Raw genomic sequence first — 24,906 nt, forward strand, 5'->3', positions numbered from 1 at the left:
CATTAGTGCTTAGTAGATGAGACAAGGCACTGGTCTTCGGTTTTCTGTTCTATATATTAACCTGGCCGGGGTGCTGGCTCCTTGGTTCCCTGTTTTTCTTAATGTATTATTTGTTTTTTTCCCTTTTTCATTCTATGTCGTACTCTTGTAATTATAAGTTGGGTAAGCCTTGAGCCTTTAACTGGATGTTGCTTACTGTTACGAGTAGCCTGTTGTTAAAAAGTATTTCACCTCTTTTACCTTGAAGGAACATATAGGTTGTTAGATTGGAACATCTTCCACACATTTAGAGCCATGTTACACACCTGGGGAGGCCTGTCTGCCACCACTTCAGTAGAATGCACTCTCAGGCTTTAAACAGGAGGAAACCCAGAATGTTTCCAGCATGACTCTCAAGGAGTCTCCGTGGGCGCCCCGTGAGGCAATGTGCCAACTGGGCTCAGTAGGGAGCTAGTTTATCTTTTTAATTGCCCACAGCAGGTTTTCCCAAAAGGATTGTTCGCATCCAGGAGATGTGTAGGATTGTACCTTCTGCCCAGCATCTGGTTCCACTTGATGTTGAAAGGGAGGGAGCAGGTATGTGTAGCGGTTCATCTTATTCTGTCCTACTTTCAATCTGTAGAAAACATTTTAATATAAAAACCATGTTTGTGTTGTGTAGTGCATTCTCCTTGCCCCTTGTAGCATGCATCATTAAACATTTATAGCATGTCAGTTTAGAAAATATGTGAATGGAATACAGGATGGAATTTTTGGTGATTTTAGGCTTGTACAACAAATGAATCTGAGGGCACAAATAACTGGAAATAGAATAGTTGATTTTGCAGAAGATGTTACTTAGTTTGTCATGTTTCATTAACTATAGCCAGGTAAAATATTGAAAAAGAGAGGTACTTTTGTCATGTTCCCTGGTAATTTGAAATTACTAAGTGGCATCTCCTGGTGTGATCCTATTATATACTGAGATAGCCAATCACAGTATAGATATTGGCTCTCCAGTGATGTGATTCTGATGTTGATTATTTTTATTATTTTATTTACTGTACAATACATTTCAGAATATCACTAACCCAATTGTGACTTGACTTCCACCTGTTAGTGGTTGGGGTTACTAGGGTAGAACATTTGGTTGGCAAAGGTTACATATAAATGCTTAAAGCACTCGTGCAGGATTCCAATGTGCTATTTGCACACAGGTGTTAACCCACTGTAAATAAGCAGGTTAACACCTATGTTAAAGTAGCAAGCAGCGGAATGTAGTATGAATGTGCTACGTGTTCATATGTAAATTTGACCAATTAGAAGCTCCATCCTAATAAATCATACATGTACCCTATTTTTGCATTCACCTGTTCACATCTACACTAGCAGTTGCAGTTTCCTGTTAACAGTAGAAAAATTAGAACTGGTTACATTTCTGTATAAAACCAGTTCTGAGGGTTTCCCTGTACTCTACATTGGCTGCCCCTCTAAATGATTTTATATTGCTAATCATTTTACTGTATTCATAAATGAAAACATGCAAATGTATTAAAAAAACCATGACGAATATGCTGTCAGCATGATATTTTTGAGATACAGGATTCCCTGTTGAGACGGGAACATTGCGGTGGCCCACCCCATGCAGAGCCATCAAAACATCTCGCAAACTTGTTTTCATTATAGGTAGACTCGTGCTAGTTGTTTTCATGAAATAATAGTAATGGAGGTCAAGAGTCAAGAACACAACACAAAAAACATTGTCTTTAAAAATTATAGTTCTAGCTCCCAATTAAGACATGCTGGTCAGTGGAACTGCATTTAGTTTACTTTGTTCTGCAGTAATATATAGCCCAGTCTGAGTAAAATTAGATGACCTCAGCCAGCAATAGACTGTTGTTAGTGTAATTTCTTTGACAGCATCAATGCTACACGGCTGAAATACAGTAAAAAGGGCCATATGTTATGTACTTGTATAATGCCAGACTGACACAGTTTCATAAAACAGGTGAATGCAGTTAGTCCAGTGCATTAAGAGTAATGACACTTCTAAATCACCAAGTTAAAAATGGAAAATAACATTTATTGAGGAGTGAATCATAATATGGAATAGTCATTCTGAGGAAACATGTTGTAAATTTCCTGTCTAAAATCCTTGCTTTGGTAAAATTGCATTCAGTGTTAAAATACATCCACCAAGTGATTCCATTGAATTTTACAGTCAGAGCACTGAGAGAGCCTTAGGCTGGATGACATTCATACGTGTGCCCTTCAGGCATTTTATTGCAAGAACTAAGTACAGATGTAAGCCACCTCAGTGACCAAATCACCCAATGAATCACAATTTCCAGCCTCAAAAATTTAAAACAAAATCTCAGCTAAACCAAACTAGGTTGGTAGTACAATCTCAGCATCTGAATACACCACTTGAGCACTGATCGTATGGGTTATGCTGTGCTCGACTGTGTCGCAGCTGTATTAAGCACTGTCTATGTCAGCTATTCTTTTTTTCACCATCATATTACTGATTTGTGTAAATCAAGTGAAGTGAAGAGCAAAACGTTTTCATATCGGCATTTGAGGGAACTGTTGGTCAGAAAGTCCAGTGCCACTTTCTTTTTTTGTGAGACCACGAGTTGTTCAAAGCTGGCCAAGCATCACTTACCCTTGATTTGCTTGCATGGTGGACAAGCTCTGCAAGAAAGAACTAGTGAGTTATTTTACTAGTATTACAAGATATTACTGGATGTGAAAGCCACAGGATAATTCAATTTCTAAAATTATCACTTGTTCAAGAAGAAAGTTGCCTCCAGAGTTACATTTGGGGGCGAAATTAAGCCTGATAAAAATGCCTATACAACAGAGGATAAAGATCAGGCGATATAAATATACCAAAGGAGCATTCACTAACCCTGTCATATTTAGTAACACTGAATTGATGAACTAATAAACAGCTGTTGAAGTCTGATAACGCAATATTTGTATTGATCAGCTGCTGATTGGTCCAGCTGGCATGTGTTCGGCTTACATCAGGCTTTCTCTGCCTGCGTGGTGGGTATGTGAGGTAGCCTTTGGCTTGATTGACCTTTGTACTCAGAGTTTCTTAATCTGAGGCTTCAGATTTCAAATCTGGCAATTATATTACTTTTTAATGGATTACATTCGAGAAATGTGTTGGTTTTGAGCAGTAACATATAACATTAAATCAGATCAATATCCACGGACAATTATAAAAGAAAAAGTGAAATATGGAATTACAGCCTTACTTATCTCTAGATAACACTTGGAAAAATAAACTCACAAAGCTGACATATTCCCCTGACTCCTCAGATATATTTTAATGTGATAGTTGTCAGTAAATGGAGTGTAACAGGATTACACTAATGCTTTTAGAATCAAGAGCAAAGTTGATTTAAGGCAGGGATGTATCCAATTCTCTTTACCTGAGATAAGTACATTTCAAACATGGGAAATAGATGCAGATTTATTATTGGCCAACTCACGGACCAAAACAAATATGCGTTGAAAATTCAAATAAAACCAATTTTTGCAACATATTATTATGGCTTGGTAACAATTACAAATAAAATTTATAACCTGTATTTGATTGGGATACTCTTATTAAAATGCACATAAATATTTTACTGGAAACATGTTTGAGTCTTTTTGGTAAAATAAAAGCATTTTTTGCTGAACAAAATCTCTCAGTAGGTGAAGCTCAAAAAAATTAAGACTATTGCTTCATGCACTGAACCAAATGATCGTTACAGGCATTCTTTAAAAGTACTTTTCTTACCTGGAGGTAATCGATTACAGCTTTCATCCTGCACATATTTGCTTTAGTATTTTATATATACTTTAACCAGAAATCTGATTGCAGATGGTTAATGCTTTCTATAGCAGTTATTATAATACAATTATTTTGCCAACATCTGTTTATGGTTTCTTCTAACGTTTAAAACTGACTTGTAACTAATTCTGCAGGCTGACCTCTAGATGAGTGTTTGTCATGTATATCCAAATATTTAACAAGTTTTACAAATATAGCCCAGTTAGGACTTCACATTAGTGATAGCTAGTGCAGCTAATTCTTCTAGTAAAAAGATGTAACATGCAGATCAAATGTTGGGTCTAAGCAATGAATTATGCCACTGAAATTTCACTAATGCTTATGATATTATCACATTTAAAGGGCTATTGTTGTCTGGAAAAATTTTTCTAAGACTTTTGATCAAATTAGTAGATAGGAGTATGTAATAACAAGATAACTTTAATTTTTAATACATTTAAAAATGTAACATTGAATCCAAAGAAGAAATGTTAAATCTACAATGTGAAAATTCTTCAGGGATCAGTGCCATTTAAAAAAAAAAGTCTTCGTTAAAAGTAATGATAATCAGGCATCGTCAGAACCAGTTACGAATTGTTACCTTGGAAGTGATCAAGTGACAGAAGTAGCCGGTGCAAACACAGGGGTGTTCAACAAATGTTGTAGGATGAAATCAATGGAGCCCAGCTTTATTAAAGATGTAAATTAGATTCAGTGTGGGAAATAAGCAATGGAAATATGACTAACATGGGATATTTTTGACAACATGATAATCTGGAAATAACACAATATTTTGATGACCGCTGGATATAAGCCAATGCTTGTATTAATGTTCCTATCGCTCTGATACAGAGATGGGGATACAGATTAGTAAATGCAAAAGTAACCTTTTAGTTGTTATATTTTTACAAATTCATTACCCTTCATCTATGAAAAGCATTGCTTCATGTTTATATTTAAAATAGAATTGTGCTGTTAATTGCATTTTATGCACTAGGAAAACTACAGTAATTATTACACACTCGTCTCATTTTGCTGTATCAGGATAATTGTCTTACATCCATATCACATTATGGGAAAAAGTAAATGACATTGTTAACACAGGATTAAAATTACACAGTTAGATGTTGACTAGTGCAGCATGGTGTCCCTAATTGAAAACTCTTTCTGTACCTGTCCTTGCTAGAATGAAAGTATGTGGAAGTTCCTGAAATGTCGGTGCTGTATGCAGTGACAGGAAGCCGTAACAATGTGACACCAGTTGACAATGACAGTTTTGTCCCTGTGGCTTTTAAACTGGTAAATGGCTGAGTTAATTTTCATTGGAATTAACATCTTTTCTCCTTATCTTCCTTTTTTTCCCCCTCTGGAGTCCTTAACTCATCCTGTTTTGGTTCAGAATAAAGATTCCAGTTGGTCTGACCTTTAAAAGGTACTGAAAAATTGCCATCTGATACTGGTGTAATAATTTTCATTTCCTCTAGTAGTTAAATGTTGCTGCATGTAATTGAATCTTGACACGTTTCAAGAATCTGTTGAAGTAAAATGAGCTGGGTACCACAAGGCAGATTTCCTGTACAGTATTTTCATATTAAATTACTTTTTTTCATTTTGTTAATTTTAGTTTCCAATGCCTCCCATTCCACGAAAGCTTGGTTCTACATATCCTCTTCCATGATCAGCTGGCAGGAGATGCCATTCAAAGAGTGAGCAGGGTGATGTTGTTTTTTCATTGCCTTCAGCAACAAAGAGCTCATTTCCTCATGGAGTTTTGTCTAGCAACCCGACTGATATAAGCTTTGGGTCTTAAACTCCATAATAACTGGTTTGGAATCAAATGCTACACCATCTGAGCAATATTTTTCAATATGTATTTCTCTTACTGTTTTTCATAATTTTCCATACTGAGTTAAGTGATGATATTACAAAAACTGAGTCCACAAAAGCTATTAGTGAAAGGCACTATATAAATGCAAGTCTTTTCTTTCTAAAGTAATCAATTTTAAAAAGAAACTGAAAGAAATTAGCTGTTGTGTTCAGAAAATAATTTTAAGTAGGACCTCCCTGGATTTTGACAACATTCTTTATTTAATGAAAGTCTTGGCTTCCTGTGAGTTTTCCTCTGGGCCACTGATGGGATCCAGCTTCCTGGCAGGAATTCTGTTGGGATTCCACCATGAATACATAATCCAACCCAGGAAACTGAGATGAGGGAGGGAATTTCAATTGTCGGATGAGGGGTCAATAGGCTACCTGCCTGGGAGTCTCCATTAGAGGCCTTCATTTACATCTTGCTAGCCAGCTACCTGCCTATTGCAGGTGTAAAGAGGCAGCTGGCTGCTGCTGGCTAGTGAAAATCGGGCGACCCGGCACTCACTTATGTCACATGGGGGAGGGAGGAGACGATTTCTGTAAGGCCTCGCAAGTGGGAAAGGCCCATTAGGTATCCGCAGCTCGCTGGCTTGATGGTGAGGCTCGAGGCCCAATATTATGTGCGTTTTGGGCCTATCCATTCAGGCACAGAGATTTATCCCCATGCGCCCATGTTTGGGTGCCCTCGCATTTCTACGTCTATGCTACGATCTAGAGCATATCGGTGCATTGAAAGGTTTTTTTTTTACCTGATACTGTATATGAAAGATACAGTATAAATTATAATTTCCAATCATCACATAAGTTTGATAAAACTGAATGGTTTTCTAGGCCACTTCAGAGGACAGTTGATGTAGGATTGGAGTCACATATAGGCATAAGTGAACCAGTTGGGCAATGTATCCGTTAAGCTGCACGGCCATGCAGCGATCTGGAGGTTCCACGTAGGCCGCTCAACTGCTTTGTAATTGAAATAACGGCACATACACGAGAAATTCAATGGGCCCCAAAGGCCGTTAACGGGGCCGTGCATCCACGTAAATTAATGGGAACATTACAGTTAGGTGTTTATAAGAATCTGACAGCTTCATGGTCATTTTTACTGGTACCAGCTTTTTAATTACCAGATTTTTGTTTAAACTGAATTCAAGTTGTCAAACTGCCATGGTGGGATTTGAATTTATCTTTCCTTTATCATCTTGCATTAGTCCCAGTCTCTGGATTACTAATCCAGTAACAACCACTGTATCATATCCTAATGGTACCTTCATCACAAGGACTGCAGTGGTTCAAGAAGGACGGTCACAGCCATCTTCACAAGGGCAATTAGAGAAGGGCTACAAACTCCGATCTAGCCAGGGATGCTCATATCCTGAGAATTAATTTTTTTTTTAAACGTGTTCTGATCAATTATCCTGTTGACATATCTGGATTTACACATGGAATATGCATGTTTTGCAATACACTTTATAAGGATGTTACTCCTGGATCTGCAGAGTACAGTATGCATGAGGGGGCTTGACAGGGTAGATGCAGAGAGGAGGGGGCCAAAATTCAGCCCGTCACAAAACTGGTGCACTTACCATTTTTTAAGTGTTTTCACCGCCGGTTAGGATGAGGTCGATTCTTGATCAATATTCAGCTCTTTGTCCTTTTTTTTAAAGCGGCCAGGAAGTCGGTCATAATAGGGGGCGGAAGTGCGGCAGTAAGTGCTGGTGAGGGGCAGAAGTGAAGGCGGGACAGATTCTCCGTCACTCTCACTCATTGCACGTCTGTGTCACCACATATCACTCCTCCTTTAAAGGGGAGAGAATCAGCAATTATTGAGGTTCGACCACTGGGCCACCAGGGAGGATTTCGGCCGGGCCAGCGGCCTGGCACCCAAGAGGGGTTTGCAGGCTGCCTGTTGGTGGCCCGGCCTGGGGCCCTGGGGCACAGTAGTCCAGCCGACATGGAAGCCGGCCGCAAAAAAATAAAATGGCAGCTGCGGCAGTGGGCCCTTGCATTTAATGGCTGTCTGGCGGCCAGGGATCACAGAAAGAATACAAGGTGCACCGACAGAGAAAGTTGTCGGGGGCACTACTCAGCAGCATTAGATTTTTCGACCTGAATTTTGCCGGAGGTGGGGGGGGGGGGTCCCAGCAGTGCGTGCGCAGTTGGTGCACCTACAGTCGCTCGGCAGCGACGGGGTGGAAGTAGGGACCGCCAGAAAAACCCCCTTGCTGAATTTGCCTGGCGGCGGCCATTTGACCAGAAATCGGCGGCCATTGGATTCCGCCACCTGGCCGCCGTATTCCGGCGGTAAAGGGCCTTATCAAGATCCTGAATTTTGGCCCCAATGTTTCCCCTCATGGGGGAATCTAGAACTAGGGGTCATAGTCTCAGAATAAGGGGTCGCCATTTTCAAACGGAAATGAGGAAGAATTTGTTCTCACAGAGGGCCGTGAATCTTTGGAATTCTCTACCCCCCAGAGAGCTGTGGAGGCTGGGTCATTGAATATATTTAAGGTGGACATAGACAGATTTTATGAAGGATCTTATAAAATGGCGGAGCAGGCTCGAGGGGCCAGATGGCCTACTCCTGCTAATATTTCTTATGTTCTTATGCCATGAATTTAATGAGAACAACTTGCTTTAGTGTTACGGCAACATAGAGTTTTATGGTGTCCTTTCCCTTTACCTTCTGATTGTACCTTGGTTGCAGGAGAGTCAGATATGTGACACTCCACCTTTTTCCAGTTTTAAATCTTGATGACCTGGCCTTTACTGTAATGGCTCTTACCGCTTCTCATGAGTTCTCTCTCAGATGCATCGGCTCATTGATGAAACGGTGAGTTCTTTTACAGAAAACAGATGCACTTGTAACAAAAAGCTGTTGTTTGTTTCACTTACTCTTATTTTGTCACCATATTGAACAAGCAAGGATATTTGTGTCAATTTTGTTACTGCCATTTGAAAGCACGTTTAAAATGGCAAGGTCCCACAGGCACTATTTCGGTACATGACACTTATTGTTAAGATATGCTGTTTACCAAATATCACATTACAAATGCAATCTAGCTGCAAGATTGGACTCCACACAACTGCATGTTTTCTGTAGAGTGTGCAGATGTCCAGTGGCAGAGATTGAAGATAGGCAGTCATTCAGTAAGTAAAACAGGTGGTTGTTATCTTTGATTTCCCTGACTAAAATGAAATACAAAGGGGTCAAAATTGCCCCGCACCCGATATATGGCCATTCAGTTCGAATAATCCGGAAATGTAGCACCTGGTGAGATGGGCGGCTAAATCTCCCGGTATTGGCCTCTTTAAAAAATAAAAATTGTTGGGGGCAATAACGGGACACTCGCGGGACATCAGCATGGCACTGATGACATCAGGGCAACGTGGATGTGCCGCGTCACACTGACGCGTCACAACATCCGTCCCCTTTTAAAGGGGAGGGCCACTGTGAGCTCTGCAGCCACTTTAGTGGCATCCACTAGACAACCAGGGAAGGTTTCGGCCTGGCCAGCAGCCTGGCGCTCAAGAGGGGATGCTAGGCTGCCTCCTGACAAAATGTCTAGAACATGAACTTGTCATCACAAACACCTTATTACGCCAGGGGGACAAATACAAGGCATCGTGGCAACACCCTCGCTCCAAACACTGGCACCTGCTCGACTATGTCATTGTTCGAGCCAGGGATAGCAAGGATGTGCGCATCACCCGCGCCATGACAGGAGCTGACAACTGCGGGACAGACCACCATCTAATCCGATGCATCATTGACATCAACATAACCCCAAAGCGGAGGGGGCAGCAGAAGCAGTGCCACAAAAAAGTCAATGTCGGGGCACGTAAAGACCCAGCTAAGAGAGCCCTATAGAGTCAGCGCCTCACAGCTAACCTGGCGTGCCTTGATGACCCCGAGACGCAGAATGCCCACAGCGCTTGGTGTGCCCTCCAGGCCTCCATAACCAGTGCCAGCAAAGAGACGCTCAGTCACTCAACCAGGAAACACCAGGACTGTTTTGATGAGAATGATCAGGTGATCCAAGAGCTAATAGATCACAAGCGCAGACCATTTCTGAGCCTTAAACAACAACCCAACTCAGGAACAGCAAAGCAGCATTACAGACGGCTCAAGGCTGAGGTCCAACAAAAAACCCGGGACCTAAAGAACAGGTGGTGGATGGAGAAAGCACAGGAGATACAGCAGCTGGCCGACAGCCATGATGTGCGAGGATTCTTCATCGCAGTCAAGACCACCTACGGTCCAAGCACCCAAGGCCCCACCCCACTGCTGGCCGAGAATGGGGAAACACTCATCAAGAACACCGAGGCAGTCAGGACCCGCTTGAAGGAGAACTTTGAAGATCTCCTCAATCAAGACTTTGCCTTTGACCCGAGTGTTCTCGACTCCATCCTGCAGCATGCTATCCGCCACCACCTCAGTAAAACCCCAACACTGCACGAGGTAGGCAAAGCCATAAGACAGCTTAAGAACAACAAGGCTATGGGAGCCGATGGAATCCCTGCTGAGGCACGAAAGAATGGTGGAGAGGCACTGATGGCGCAAGTACATGACCTCATCTCTCTCATCTGAAGGGAGGAGAGCATACCGGGAGATATCAGAGAGTAAGTGATCAGACCATCTTTAAAAAGGGGAACAAGTCCGACTGCGGCAACTACAGAGGAATCTCCCTGTTATCAGCCATTGGGAAAGTTGCGCTAAAGTCCTCCTCAACCGTCTTCTCCCCGTGGCTGAGGATCTCCTCCCGGAGTCACAGTGCGGATTTCGTCCCCTACGGGACACAATGGACATGATTTTTGCAGCGCGACAACTGCAGGAAAAATGCAGGGAACAGCACCAGCCCTTATACCTGGCCTTCTTCAATCTTACAAAGGCCTTTGATACTGTCAACTACGAGGGTCTGTGGAGCGTCCTCCTCCTTTTCGGATGCCCCCCAAAATTCTTCACCATCCTCTGCTCCACAACGACATGCAAAATCCTTACCAACGGATCCACTACAGACCCAATCCACATCCGGACCGGGGTCAAACAGGGCTGCGTCATCGCCCCAGCCCTCTTCTCAACCTTCCTCGCTGCCATGCTCCACCTCACAGTCAACAAGCTCCCTGCTGGAGTGGAACTAAACTACAGAACGAGTGGGAACCTGTTCAACCTTCGCTGCCTCCAGGCCAGGTCCAAGACCACCCCAACCTCTGTCGTCGAGCTACAGTATGCGGACAACGCCTGCGTCTGTGTACATACAGAGGCTGAACTCCAGGACATAGTTGATGTATTTAGTGAGGCGTACGAAAGCAAGGGCCTTACGCTAAACATCCGTAAGACAAAGGTCCTCCACCAGCCTGTCCTCGCCGCACAGCACTGCCCCCCAGTCATCAAGATCCACGCCACGGCCCTGGACAACGTGGACCATTTCCCTACCTCGGGAGCCTCTTATCAACAAGAGCAGACATTGACAACGAGATTCAACACCGCCTCCAGTGCACCAGTGCAGCCTTCGGCCGCCTGAGGAAAAGAGTGTTTGAAGATCAGGCTCTCAAAACTGCCACCAAGCTCATGGTCTACAGGGCTGTAATAATACCCACCCTCGTGGATGACTCAGAAACATTGACCATGTACAGTAGACACCTCAAGTCACTGGAGAAATACCACCAACGATGCCTCCGCAAGATCCTACAAATCCCCTGGAAGGATAGATGCACCAACATTAGCGTCCTCAACCAGGCCAACATCCCCAGCATTGAAGCACTGATCATACATGATCAGCTCCGCTGGGCAGGCCACATCGTTCGCATGCCAAACACGAGACTCCCAAAGCAAGCGCTCTACTCAGAACTCCTTCACAGCAATCGAGCCAAAGATGGGCAGAGGAAATGTTACAGGGACACCCACAAAGCCTCCCTGAAAAAGTGCAACATCCCTGCTAACACCTGGGAGTCCCTGGCTAAACAATGCCCTAAGTGGAGGAAGTGCATCCAGGAGTGCGCCGAGCACTTCGAGTCTCATCGCCGAGGGCATGCAGAAATCAAGCGCAGGCAGCGGAAGGAGCGTGCGGCAAACCTGTCCCACCCACCCTTTCCCTCACCGACTATCTGTCCCACCTGTGACAGAGACTGTGGTTCTCATTGTGGACTGCTCAGCCACCTAAGGACTCATTTTAAGAGTGGAAGCAATTCTTCCTCGACGCCAAGGGACTGTCTATGATGATGATGTTACCTTTGATTTCCCTGACTAAAATGGAATACAAAGGGGGCAAAATTGCCCCGCACCCGGTATTGGGGCACGCAGTTCAAATAATCCGGAAATGTAGCACCTGGTGAGATGGGCGGTTAAATCTCCCGGTATTGGCCTCTTTAAAAAAGAAAAATTGTTGGGGGCGATAACGGGGTGCTCGCAGGACATCAGCACGGCGCTGATAACATCAGCGCAATGTGGATGTGCCACGTCACACTGACGCATCACAACATCCGTTCCCTTTTAAAGGGGAGGGTCACTGTGAGCTCTGCAGCCACTTTAGTGGCGCCCACTGAGCCACCAGGGAGAGTTTCGGCCTGGCCAGCGGCCTGGCACTCGAGGGGATGCTAGGCTGCCTGCTGGCAGCCCAGCCGAACCAGCAGCCGCCATTGCCCTGCCGACTGCAAAGGGGCCTTTTTGAGAGGTGCAATTTCAGCCCCAGAATCTATGTAGTGGACAGTGCTTGAGATTTAAATTTTGAGAAACTGCAGAATTTATCATTAACTTTAAAAATGGAAAGTTTGCCTCTCCAATGGTTCAACTGGTAAATGCACTGCAAGGTATGGTACCACGCCATAGAGACTAGAAAGATCCCAAGTTTAATATGTCATCTATGCTGAGTTAATTGATCTCATTATAGTGATGGGAGCATTGCAGTTGGGCTAAATGCCCCCAGGCAAGGGAAAAGAAAACACAGCTAGATTACCTGTCCCTAATTGCTCTCCAGTCACTTTTGCTAGTAAAAACCTGGGAGGACAGGATCGGACCTTAGATATAATGCTCCACAGTCAAATAGTCTACCAACATTCTTTGTGAAGGCTCACGCATAAAAAATGGCTACGGATGCAGTACCAGAGACTGGCAGCATCAGCCTTCAGAAGTGATGGGAAATAAAATTGGAAACAATATTGTAACTATGATTGTGGTCATAGCCAATTTAATTCCCTTGTTCTTAGATTTGTATAAAGTTCTTATTGTAATCAGTCCCTTATGAAGTTTGTTCCCTCCCTCATATAAGTGTATCTAATGCTTGATTATGATCATGCTGAATGATTAACAACTTTAATGTCATAAATGCTACTTTCTCAAGAAATGCTTTGGCCTTGATTTTCAAAAAAGTTCATGCCCAGTACCTAATGCGTGGTCTTTAAAAGACCAAATACTGATTATTTGACTGGCAGTACGAATTATTGAAAGCTGCATTGCAAACCAGTACAAATGTATACCTTTTGGAAGAAAGTTTATTCAAATCTATACAGAGCTGGGCCCATTTTGAATAGAGTGAAAAAAGAGACAAATGTAAATGTGGGAGTGGAGAGGAGAGAGAGTGGTGAGGTAGCACCAATACTAATAGCTAGATTAATTCCAATGTAAACTGGTTTGCAATTTGGCTGAGGCAAACCATCTTGGTATCCCTGATGCCTTAGAAAAAACTATGTCTGAGCCAACAGGTCCAATTCCTGGGCTATATTGAGTTAGCTTATTTCAACCACGGCAGTACTGAGGGAGTGAGGGAGTGCCCCACAGTCAGAGGTGTCGTATTTTGGATGAGATATTAAACTGAGGCCCTGTCTGCCCTTTCGGGTAGATGTAAAAGATCCCACAACACTATTTGAAGAGCAGGGGAGTTCTTCCCGGTGTCCTGGCCAATATTTATCCCTCAAACAACATAACTAAAACAGATTATCTGGTCATTATAGCATTGTTGTTTGTGGGTCCCTGCTATGCACAAATTGCCTGCTGCATTTTGTTCATTACAACAGTGACTACATTTCAAAAGTACTTCATTGGCTGTAAAGCACTTTGGGATGTCCCGACATCATGAAAGATGCTGTATAAATGCAAGTCTTTCTTGTTTCAGGGCAGCAGTACAATTGGCCACAGTACCCCTTGATTAGGAAAGGCAACCTGCACCTGATTGTTGTCTAGCTACCCTTGTTGGAATTACATGCATGCGGGATGTCGAGTGAAGATAGGATCAGAGTCAGCTGTGATGTTCTCCATGGCCTGCTGATACTCTCTGTCAAAGCTCACACGTGAATGGTGGCCACTTGGGCAAAGTATCAGAGAGCCACTGCCACTCGCAGAACTTTATCCCAGTAAGAGAGTAAATAAATACCTTCAAGAGAAAAGGAGAGGAAATTGTCAAGAGAAAAAAATACATGTTGCTAAACAAAGCTGTGGCATGATACTTGGTTGCACCGTGGCAGGCTAAAATCTTTCTGGTCAACCCAGTAGAATCCTGAAACCCACAGTAGCACTGGACCCACTCAGCTTGAAACAGTGTCAGTGTTTTAGTTCCAGGGAGAGCTGTCTATCAATAGTAGTTGTGCCAAAAAGCACAGAAAAAGTTCTGCTAAAATTGCACCTTTGACTTGTTCAAAAGCTAACTGCCAAAGTTAACATCCACTTTATAGTTTATGTTTTGAATGAATTTTGCGTGATTTAAAAAAAATATTAATATGGAAAGCTGTCATCATTCAAGTTAGATCATAATGCATAAATGTTATTTTTGAATCATATTTGAAGAGATTGCAGCATAATTTAAAGAAAGATTATTTTAAAAAATATTCCTTAAACTTCAGGGTTCACAAAATGCTCCAAATCCAGAATTTTACAGCATGCTTTCTGAATTTCAGTCACATAACATCCACAGAGGTGTTTCAACACTGTTCACATCTACTGAACATTTTGCAGTAGTTGGAATAGAGTATTTTGTGATTTTATTACTCATTTTTAAAAAACATATGCTTAATCATATATTTTCAATTTACTGCTAAAATATTCCTGCAACCCTCAAAGATTTATACATAATAATATAGAAACGCTACACACTCCTAAGTAACTATCATATTTTTCCCCATTTCACTTTTATTTGCAATAGCTGAACCGTGTAGATTGCTGTGACTTAAAATACTGAGCAATTACTGAAGTGAGATAGCTAATGGTGATGCTGATTAAGGTGTGAATCTATCTTCACTTGCTTTAAGTTGTATTTCCAGATTGTGCACTAAAGTGCAAATAGCATCCGTCTTTCAAGAGGTATGGGATGGCTTGGTAATACAAGCATGAACTCGCCCATCACTGGGAAACCAGCTAATTGGGTGTCTGTACAGATTTTCTTCTCACAGTGATTAAACAAGTAGTGATTGCTTTCACCATTTTGTGAATTTACTCTGTTAACTGACCTGTAATAAACTGCAAGTTTCTTGAATGTGAAATAGAGTATGTGATTTCATACAGTATGCAATCTCATGCAGTCAAACAACTTGAAGAATGGGGAAAAGTGGGCTGTTAAAAAAAAATCTCACGTAAGGTAAATGATTTTGTATGATTCTTTCTTGCTGTTCACTTAACTAACTCCCCTCACCTCTGTCAATAAAATTAGCATTAATAGCTAGCATATTTTATAATGAAATATGCTATTGCACAGCTGCCTTGTGAAAGGATTGACAGACAATACATTTAATTGCTTAAAAGGTGCCATGACACCATCCATATAGAACAAATGAAAAGAATATTATTTGTTAAGAATGTACACAAAGCTAGTGTTATTTTTAATACATGTAGAATATCTGTCCTTTTACGCTTACTATTTTACGATGTGGTGAAGAATAAATGAGCATGGTTGGGTTGTCCTAAAAGTGGACAGGAGCTTATGTGTGTTTCATACTGATGAGTGTTTTTTGCATAATGTGACTTTAAAAACGATGATTCTTACAGTATTAAGCCTGTGGGTAATAAGAACATAAGAAATAGGAGCAGGAGTAGGCCATAAGGCCCCTTGAGCCTGCTCCGCCATTCAATAAGATCACGGCTGATCTGATCATGGACTCAGCTCCACTTCCCTGCCCACTCCCCATAGTCTCTTATCTCCTTATCGTTTAAGAAACTGTCTATTTCTGTCTTAAATTTATTCAATGTCCCAGCTTCTACAGCTGTCTGAGGCAGCGAATTCCACAGATTCACAATCCTCTGAGAAGAAATTTCTCCTCATCTCAGTTCTAAATGGGCGGCCCCTTATCCTAAGATCATGCCCTCTAGTTCTAGTCTCCCCCATCAGTGGAAACATCCTCTCTGCATTGACCTTGTCAAGCCCCCTCATAATCTTATACGTTTCTATAAGATCACTCTCATTCTTCTGAATTCCAATGAGTAGAGGCCCAACCTACTCAACCTTTCCTCATAAGTCAACCCCCTCATCCCCGGGATCAACCTAGTGAACCTTCTCTGAACTGCCTCCACAGCAAGTATATCCTTTTGTAAATATGGAAACCAAAACTGCACGCAGTATTCCAGGTGTGGCCTCACCAATATCCTGTACAGCTGGAACAAAACTTCCCTGCTTTTATACTCCATCCCCTTTGCAATAAAGGCCAAGATACCATTGGCCTTCCTGATCACTTGCTGGACCTGCATACTATCCTTTTGTGTTTCATGCACAAGTATCCCCAGGTCCCGCTGTACTGCAGCACTTTGCAATCTTTCTCCATTTAAATAATAACTTGCTCTTTTATTTTTTTCTGCCAAAGTGCATGACCTCACATTTTCCAACATTATACTCACTCACTTAGCCTGTCTATGTCCTCCTGCAGCCTCTTTATGTCTTCCTCACACATTATCCTTCCTCCCATCTTTGTATCATCAGCAAGCTTGGCTACATTACACTCAGTCCCCTCTTCCAAGTCGTTAATATAGATTGTGAATAGTTGGGGTCCCAGCACTGATCCCTGCAGCACCCCACTGGTTACTGATTGCCAACCAGAGAATGAACCATTTATCCCGACTCTCTGTTTTATGTTTGTCAGCTAATCTTCTATCCATGCTAATATATTACCCCAAACCCCGTGAACTTTTATCTTGTGCAGTAATCTTTTGTGTGACACCTTGCCAAATGCCTTCTGGAAGTCCAAATACACCACATCCATTGGTTCCCCTTCATCCACCCTGTTCGTTACATCCTCAAAGAATTCCAGCAAATTTGTCAAACATGACTTCCCCTTCATAAACCCATGCTGACTTTGCCTGACCAAATTTTGCTTTTCCAAATGTCCTATTACTGCATCTTTAATAATGGACTCCGACATTTTCCCAACCGCAGATGTTAGGCTAACTGGTCTATAGTTTCCTGCTTTTTGTCTGACTCCTTTTTTGAATAGGGGAATAATCTTAATTTGCTGAAATTACTGAGGTTTCTGGCACATTAATACTAATTTTATTGACAGAGGTGAGGGAAACTGCTTCAGCAGATGTCCACAGAATATTTTATCTCTTTTAATTGTGCCTTTGGAAAAGAAAAAGTTCCTTTTGAGTAATGAATGGCATTACTATAGCAGCTTCTGTTACAGTTCATGTTCAGTAATAAATGCACATAGAATAATAAATACCTGGCAGTGAATTGCAAGGCAGTAATTTAGTCAGGTAGTTCAGGTATGTTATAAGCTGCAAGGTGAAAAGTTCGTGAAGGTGGCATATGCTTGAAGATACAAACGTCACGTTAGTGCTTTGATGGTATTACAATCTTTTTATTTTGTGGGACAGTGGATTACCAGAAAATAGACATTTTTAATTATGTGTTAATAATGATCCAGAAGTTGTGTAGAAAGTATCATTTTAATCACTTTATGTAGTTGATGTTAAATCTGAAGTGTATGATGGACTAGTAAATATTACCTTCGGAACCTCAAAGTTGAATTTGAGCCTGACTGAATTCTCTAACAATTAAAAAGTTGCACTCTAATAATAAGATTTAAATATAGACATATTGGGTCGGATTTTCGAGAAGTTTGCAACCGGGTTCTCGCTGCGATTTAACCCTCCGCGACGAAAACCCGGTCACAAAGCCCGGGCGGGATCCTCAGGTACCTGTTTGCGACTTCTCTCAAATCCACTACTGAATTTAATGCAGAGAGAAAGGAGGAAGGAATCAGGAAGGTTTGGTCAGGGGCCAGAGGATCAGGACCAGATGCAGCACCATGAAAGGCAGGGGGTGGGGTGGGGTGGGTGAGTTGGGGGCAAGCAGAGAGGATTGGGGCTGGCCAGAGGAGAATTGGCAGATGGGGGGATGGATGGGAGGGGAGCGGGCAGGGAAGTGGAGTTGAGTCCATGATCGGATCCGCCATGATCGTTTTAAATGGCGGAGCAGGCTCGAAGGGCCGTATGGCCTACTCCTGCTCCTATTTCTTATGTTGTTATGATGGAGAGAGGATCAGGACGGCTGGAGGAGCATTGGGGGCGGGGTGGGGGTTTGGGAATTGGGAGAGGATCAGTGCTTACCGAAGGAGCATTGGAGCTGGAGGGAGGAGATCTTGAAGGCAAGTGGGGGCTCGAGGGGGGATTGGAGGCCTCATGGGGGGAGAATCGGACCTCTTGGGGGGAGTATCAGAGACCTCACGGAGGGGATTGGAAGCCTCGTGGGCAGGTTGGGGGGAAAAAGGAGGTCACATGAGGTGGATCAGAGGCCCAATGGGAGGGATCGGAGACCTCAGGAGGTGGGGTGGATGAGACTAGGACGCTAAATCCAGGAGGTAAGTGTAAAGGCACTTACTTCCTGGATCCAGCAGTCCTCGCCTCCCATTAGCTGGCGGGTTCCTTAAGGCCTGACCAGCCACAGTTAAATTTGAAATGGTGGTTAAAGCTGCGGCACGCAGCCTCATTATAATATTTAAATTAGCGACCCGCCTCCTGGGAATGGGTTGGTTGCCCGCCCCCATCCCGACACCATTAAAACTGGAGGTGGGTGGGTTGGAGGTGGGTTGGGGTTGAGATTCCATTTTTTAATACTTTAACCTTCCACCCGACCCAAACCCAGCTGTTTTCTGAGGTTAAAATGCCCTCTATAGATGCAGAACAGTGGCACAGCACCGGAGAACACCAATGCATTGTGCCAAAAGGTGGTAGACTGCTAGGATCAGGCATGTAACTGTCCACATGTCAGCTTTCAATTTCAGCTAAGTATGGCACAGACATAACCCAGGAGATGCAGTCGCACACCTCTTAGTAGCTGATGACAGTGGCACTGAAATAGTGCTACCCCTCACATTGTTCTATATGCATGCCTGTTTACTGTGTGATGTCTGTAATATTGTTATGCAACACTGCATGTACTCTTACACCGTGCACACCTTACCTGTACACCAGAGGGTGCTGCTGCTGGAGACTTAAGGGTTACCTGCACACTGCACAGGTCTGCACAGTTTCAGTATCATACCCTACCTCATGGAGTCATTTTCTAAAGGTATCTACATACACTACACCCATCACCCCCCTGCTCTTGGCTGGATGATGTAGAGGGATATAAAGCAGGGAATACAGTGCCTGAAGTGTCACATTCCCACATTCTCATTGGTTGCATATTTTCAGACAGCCAATCAAAATAATGTCACTACCTACAAATAAATGTCACTATCTGTAAAAAGAAAACCCACAATTAAACACAATTTTAAGAATGTCACCAATGACATAAATGTCAGTGGTTTTCCCATATGATAAAACCAAACAATCCGTTGGAAAAAAAATGTACTTAATCGCAATGAAGCAAAAACAAAATTTCTCTACCATGACAGCTCCCACACCCTATTATATACCCCATTAAAATAATATTTCTCAAAATAAACAGCTTAAAAAGTTCAACAGTTTGCAGTAAAAAATCGTAAACTTATTTTTAAATGTACCATTCTCACTTTTCAATCAAATTAGCAGTATTCTTCCAAGAATGGCCTGATGCTCCCCACTTTCATCATCACAAGCCTTGATCCCCACAAACATCCGGCCATACTAGCAGAGAGTACCGTACATATCCACACCCGTTAGTACCACGGTATGGTACAACTTAGCAATGTCTGTGCAGAAGACTCACTGACATAGCTCCACAACAGGCCAGAAGCCTATCCACTTGACACCAATCTATATTCCTACCCTCACAGCTATGAAATAAGGTTTGATTGTACTGTAAGATGCATTTGTTTGGGCCAAATATTTGCAGTAAGTCCATTGATTCCAACTAAATTGCACCGGTAGAATATCAATTGCATTAGAATTAATATTTTAATAAAGAAGCTACTAACCAAAGTTGTGGGAAATAGTTTCCAGAAAACTTAAAGGTGAACAGTTTGACTTGTCATGCTTGGGAATGGAATAGAGAATGTCCATTATCTTAAAGAAACGCCAGAGACATGGCAAATAAATTCTGGCTGTACTAAATAAATTGTACACAACATAGTGGTATGAATTCCAGGCTACGAGTTCCATAAACTGCATATAACATATATAAACTATGTACACTGCCAGTTAAATTAAATAAATGCGCAATCATTATGTGAACTATAGAAATTTGGTCCCTGAACCCACATCTGACCCAGTACTTGCTTCATGCCCTGGGCTTTAAAAAAGGTAAACAATACAAATTAAAGTAATCAGTGATGGGAAATCTGAGAGAGGCAGAGCGAGAGAGTGAGAGAAAGCACAAGACGTAGAAGGAAGAGGAGACAAAGGGAAGCAAGGATTTAGAGAATGGAGAGTGAGGAAAATTCACATAAATAGACATATAAAGGGACAACAATGAGACAGTGAGTTAGAGCATACAGAGAATGAAATCGACATAAAGAGTGGGAGACAATTAGAAATACAAAGACTGAAGGAATTAGAGAATGCAAGACAAAAAAGTGACATTTACAGCAAGACAATGTTTTAATGTTCATTAGCAACACCACAGATTTACAACAATGAATGTACAGAAGACTTATGCCAGCTTTGTCATATTTGTAGTAAATTTCAAAACCATTGCAGTTAACTTTCTTTATTGTTTCTTTTTATTCCTTCATATTCCTTCACACTTTATTTCTGTTCTGAAGTATAACTGAAATTATTGAGTTATTTTTATAATATAAAAATCAACAAAATTGTAAAAGATTGGAGTTTTACTTGTGTTGAATACTTCAACACAGTGGACTGGATTTTCAGTTCCTGGCTGCCTCTCTTTTTGCCTCGGAGAGGCAGTAATGGCAGCAGATAGCATTTCCGGGCGGTCGGCCAGCTTCCGGAACCCCACCGGGACATTTGGTGCCGGGTTTGCAGAGATGCAGAGCAGTACCACCCGGGAGAGGCGAGCCAGTGTGCAACGCCCCTGGTTGCGACACCGGCTCGATATTTGGTTCGCGCCCAATCCGTAACATCCGGTAGCGCACCCTAGTGGAACCACCTGTGAACGCTGGCTCTTCCAGCTATAGCGACCGTAGTGAGGGAAGGAATCTCTACCTAAGGTAAGTGATTGGTTTTTATTTATTTTTACTTTCACGATTCATGTGGAAGTATTGGGAATGTTTTTGGTGGGTTTTGTTCAGATTTTTTCACGGAAGCCTCTCTCAGTGGGCTCCAAGGCTGACAATTTACCTCGGGATTTTCATTTGTTCAAGGTCAGGTCCTTTAAAAGAGTTGTGGAACGCCTCCCTTAGTGCTCCGCTCCACAGTCAGGGCTCAGCTGGTGAATTTTGCAGCTGGAGACGTAAACCATTTGCTGCGCAAAATTTACCGCTCCACCTGGGTTAATGCCACAACAGAATTTCTCCCCCAATATGCTTTAAATTATTACCTAGTTTCTCAGGTTGCTGATCTTCACATAAACTTTTTCTTTTTTAAATATGTAATTTTATGCAGTTGGAATGATAATATTTTGGCACAATAATTACTAAAACCTGTGAGTAAAAGAAAAAGCAATCATGGAAATTAAATCTCATTTAAACAGCTGTAAAATATATGCTCTTCTGTATTAGGCTGATAATTATTTCCAGAAACTTCCTATTGTAGATAGAAAGTGTTGAAATTGATTCCATTTGCCAGCCATCTTGGACTCGAAAGAAAACGCCAGTTGTGCTTCAAACGGTATTAGTGAGGGCCACAGTTGTTCAAAATTGTCTTATGAATTCTATTTGCTAACACAGCAGCTTGTTGAAGAAAAACAAGCAGGGCTCTTCACTGCCTAGATTATTTTTCCTATAAGCCTTCAACACAGGAAATAGAAAACAGCTAATGGTTTGTGGGGCATGTGGAATTGGTTTAAGTAAAGCCGAACTCTGATCCCACTGACCGCCTCCTCTTTCCTGTGCTATTTTGTCTATGGCTTGTGCAGAAAATGTCAACAAATTTCTTCAGAGCTCTGCTGAATTTTTGAATAACTTTACACAGCCCTAATTCAAAACAGATGCACTTGTAAGAAAAATGCAGGTTTGTCTTGTACTTCCAATATATTTATAAAAAGAAACAGCCTCAGGTTCCTACAATGTGGTTTCCTATATATCTTTGAAGATTGCCAGTTTGAGCATTTCTTCAAAGATTCACATACAAAGATTATAGAAGGTGAAAATAAGCAACAGAGCTTACAAATGTTTGGCTATGAATGTTTGTTCCAGCGGATCAAGTGCCATATTCTTTAAAATGCCGTACTTGGTGCCAGAAGAGAGCAAGACTATAGGAGTAACCTTCCAGATTTACTGGCAATGTTTGAATTAATGAAAGAGTTTTAATACTTTGTTTTTAGCCATTATTACAAAAACATTGATGCGTATTACAAATGAATTTTCTCCCTTACAGAGAACAATGGACATATTACATGTTAAAGCAGTAACAGGAGCTGCATTATTTATCTACATTTTCAGTTGACGTGACATGACTTTTGTAATTTCAGTAATTGTCAATATGTATAGCTGCAGCAAAATAAATCGTTTCATCAACAATTAATGACCTTCAGTGTACAAGTCACAGCTTGGAGTGAAATTTCCCTATTAATGAAAACAGGAGAATAACTGTTTTTTGTGGAGTTAATCACTCACTAACAAAATCAAATTCTCTGAAATCAGACATTTCAAAGCTATGCTTTCCCATGATTTATTAGTAAGTCATTACTTAAGCAATTCTCCCTTTTTTCACGAGAAAATAAATGTTATCTCTATATTATTTCTTAACCAAGGCATCTTGTTATTTTCTGTAACTTTCTTTTCACTCTACTTGTAATTCTAACCATTAAAATTAAACAGATACATGTTTTACCACTTCCAACAAAATATTTTGCAACTCAAACTTAATCCATTTTTTTTTAAGTCAGATTCAAACTTGGACTCATAGGCCCCAAGTTTCGTCCCGCGGCGAAAACAGCGCACCTCCGAGCTGGGCGCCTATTTTTCGCGCCGAAAACTGCGCCTAAAAAAAAGTCCGATATTCTGTCTCTTCGCAGCAGGGGGCGGAGCCTAACACTCGCGCCGATTTTCTAAGTAGCAGGGGGCGGGTACAATTTAACTTAGCCTTCGTGGTGCCGGCAACCCTGCACGTGCGCATTGGAGCGTGCGCGCACGCGCAGTCTCACACAAACATTGGCACTCGGCCATTTTTTAAAATACTGCAGAAAAAGTGAAGATTTGTTTCTTGCACCCCTGCAAAGGCTTGTAATTTAATTTTTTTTTGATATTTCTGTGTGTGAGGGAGTGCTTTTAGCAGCACTGCTGAATAAATCACCTGCTGAAATTAGTGAGTTCAGCTTTTCACTGCTAAACTTGCAGAACCGGTGCTGCATTGGTGCATGCAAAGTAAGGACTGTGTGTTTGGAGAAATAAGAGTGCCAATTTAACTTTGCAATAATACGTGGTGTTGACAATGCAGCACCCATTCTGCAAATTTAAATATAAAACTGTCGATGTGGCTGCCTCTCCCTGTCCAAATGGCCTCAGTCCCCCTCACTGCTCGAAGGCTGCTGCTGTATCTTCGGCTGCCGGCCAGCCACTGATGCCGCTGATATCCTATGGCCGAATGGCCTCACGTCCGTCCGCTGCTGATTCTTTGGCTGCCGGCCAGCCACTGACGCCGCCCCTAAAGCGTGGCCGAATGGCCTCAAGAACCTTAATGAGCTGCGTGTGTCCTGCGTTGATTCTTCGGCTGCCGGCCAGCCACTGACGCCGCTGATATCTCATGGCCGAATGGCCTCGGGTCCGTCCGGTGCTGCTTCTCCGCGGCCAGCCACGAAGAGAATGAAGGCCTGCCTCAAGCACTGCAGTTCAGCTCGAAGCTTGTTGCCGCTGCCGTCGAGACACTGACGCCACACCGCTGCCTGTCTCCAACATGAAAGGCCTGCCTGAAGCACTTTCACACAGGTAGGAACATGGTTTATTTAATCTTTTCTTTGCTTATAAATTTTTATTCAGTTTGGATTTATTTGTATAATATTTGTATAAGTATAACTAAGGATTGATTGTAGAATTTAATGACTTCCCCCCCCCTCTCCCCCCTCCACCTCGTTCCCTACACCTAATTTGTAACCTACACCTGATTTTCTAAAGTGTAGACAAGGTTTTTTCGAGCGTACAAAAATCTTCACTTACTCCATTCTAAGTTAGTTTGGAGTAAGTTTTACACTCACGAAACTTTGAAATCAGGCGTAAGTGGCCGGACACGCCCCCTTTTGAAAAATAAATTCTGTTCCAAAGTGAAACTGTTCTAACTGACTAGAACTGGAGCAAACTAAATGTGGAGAATTCCGATTTCTAAGATACTCCGTTCTACACCAGTTTCCCCTAAAAATCAGGAGCAAATCATGTGGAAACTTGGGGCCATAATATGGGTATATACGTCCTGAAAAATAAAGTGTAGTCTTTACAATGCATTGTTTCGACTGCAGTTGGAATTTTTGGTTCAATACTGGTCATCATGCCACTAAAAAGGATGTACAGACTTTGTAAAGGGGTACAGAGAAGAGCAGCAAGACTGATCCCAAATGTAAAGAGGATGAACTATGAGAAAAGGCTAGAGAAGCTCAATCGCAACAATGAAGGCTGTTAAGTGCAGACCTTACCAAGATATGTAAAATATTAAATGGTATGGATAAGGTAAACCAAGAATTTACCGGGAAATTGGACTCCGTTTCACCTATCTTTCGGGCATAATACAGGAGAACAATTACCAATATTGTGCGGCTATGTCCAGTGCCCCAAGGACA

The 24,906-nt window shown here is 42.2% G+C and overlaps 1 protein-coding gene across 5 annotated transcripts in view; it reads left to right on the forward strand.

Annotated features, from left to right (window-relative positions):
* Positions 1–24,906, forward strand: part of mctp1a (multiple C2 domains, transmembrane 1a) — a 979,537-nt gene that overhangs the window by 899,069 nt on the left and 55,562 nt on the right. The window lies entirely within an intron of this gene.

Source organism: Pristiophorus japonicus, chromosome 1 (genome assembly GCF_044704955.1).
Source record: "Pristiophorus japonicus isolate sPriJap1 chromosome 1, sPriJap1.hap1, whole genome shotgun sequence".
NCBI classification, from domain to species: domain Eukaryota; kingdom Metazoa; phylum Chordata; class Chondrichthyes; family Pristiophoridae; genus Pristiophorus; species Pristiophorus japonicus.